At 37.3% G+C, this 1,959-nt stretch overlaps 1 long non-coding RNA gene across 1 annotated transcript; it reads left to right on the top strand.

Annotated features, from left to right (window-relative positions):
• LOC149103416 (uncharacterized) lies at window positions 1–1,959 on the top strand. The gene is made up of 2 exons (XR_016202226.1): window positions 1–444; window positions 1,772–1,959. It is a non-coding gene; the product is annotated as an uncharacterized LOC149103416 (long non-coding RNA).

Genomic DNA, 1,959 nt, shown 5'->3' on the forward strand with positions numbered 1-1,959 from the left:
GAGAAACAGGTTTTACATTTCACCTCGTGACCTGCAGCCTCGACCTTAAAGCGAGTTCACGGTTGACCTTCGATCGAAGATTGTGCCAAGGAAGGGATTTTATCTTTTCGCTCGCGGCATCAATCCAGATCTTACTTCGAAAAAAACTCGGTGTGTTCTAAACGAACGTGATTGCATCTTAAGTCCGATAAAGATTTTTTTTAAGAAAAGAGCGGTGGTAGCAAGTTTTCAGACGAATTTGCACGAGTGGAAATTGGATCCTGCCTTGCCGATTGCTCCAGTTATCGTGGCAAAGCTTTGGAATTAAAGTGGTGGCTTCTTCATTTGGTTTGCTGGCCATGTTGTCACGCCAACATCTTGCCAAGAGCGCACTTCAAAAGAATACCCTGAACGACCTGGATTTAATTTGCTCACAGTTCGAAAAGGACATGGTCAAGAACAGGGGTAAGTTTGCGAACAATGTTTTTTGAGTTTAGCTGGAGCGGAAGTACCGTAATAACTTCACTTTTAGTGGCGCTTTGATTGGCAAAGGCCATTACAGCATGACCAATGCTGACCTTGTGTTTTCGAGAGCTCAAATTCAGTTTATTTTCCCGCTTGAGGCACTAAGTTACTTTTTTGCCAATGGGGGGCCTGGGTTGATTTTGCTGGAGTAGGGTCAGAGGTCAGCTTTGGTCAGCTAACATGTATTTTCTTTTGATTGAAAGGACAGGATGGTATCGTGGACCGCAATGACAGTCATTTTAGAAATTGTTATATTGAGTGCAATCAAGGGCAAAATAAATGAAAAATTAAGACCGCCACTCCCCCCATTTTAATGATGGAAAAATGCGAATTTATCATTGATGCGGGTGGATAGGTGGTTTTATTTCTCATGTTATTCTGTCCAAGATTTTAGTTTCCTGATGAAAATAATCAATGTGGTTGGTTCCCTAAAATCAATTATGTTGATGAAGACAATGATCATGTTAAGAGGTCACCTTGTTTAATTTGAGGGGCAAACACAGTAAAAATTGCAGTAAATGTATGGGAAAAGTTTAAAGTTTGCTGCCTAATAAGTTGAGAGTCAGTGACTTCCTGAATGTTTTATGTGTTACAAGGAACAGATACACAGCAGATCTAAAGGGTTTCCTTAGTCAAATGTGATGAAAATAGATTTCCTGTGATGCAAGGATAGGCACTTTTAAATTTTGTATACAAATGTCTCTAAATTTTCTTGCGAATTGCGACTCACACTATTTTTCAGACTATTGAAAAATGAAAAACTTAATTATGGCTTTTCTAGCGAGGCAACTTCCCACTTATCATATGATCTACAAATTGTTTTACCCTCTAACCTTTGTTTTTAATTTACTGAAAAATATTTCAGGTTGTTAGTCTTAAGATTCTCTATTTTCCCCATACATTTACTGCAGTTTTTGCCCTGTTTGCCCTCCCAAATTAAAATAGCGTGAAAAAACCGTGAAAATCTCTCTTTCATAATTATGTTTTCCGGGGTTCCTTTGGATTTGATCTCGCCACTTTTTACCAGGTTAAAAACAGACAATATTCTATATAATTATAATAATGCAGCACTTACTCAAATGTTATAATTGATTTTTATCAGCAGCCCATATTATGATTGGTTTATCACTAACCATAAACTTAATAAGTCTGTTGAGTCAGGCGTCAAAAATGGACAATAATGGTTATGTGTTAATGTATAGTATTATTCACACTATTCAATTTGCTATGTGGTTGCTAACTGGCAGACAACTTAATACATTTATAGGTGTCCAGCTGAACAGGAAATTCCTAACAAAATTGAAGGCATTCATGTGAAGCACTTTTCATGGAAAAGCTGTAGAAGACCTTACACAGATTTAAACACAGCAAAAAATCTGACTTAAAATGGAGTAACCATCTATCAGTCCTGTCTTCATGTACACATGTGCTCTAATAAAAACATTGTCAGTTGAA

Source organism: Orbicella faveolata, unplaced genomic scaffold (genome assembly GCF_042242905.1).
Source record: "Orbicella faveolata isolate gen_17 unplaced genomic scaffold, um_ofav_v1 contig_35, whole genome shotgun sequence".
In the NCBI taxonomy this organism is placed as follows: Eukaryota; Metazoa; Cnidaria; class Anthozoa; order Scleractinia; family Merulinidae; genus Orbicella; species Orbicella faveolata.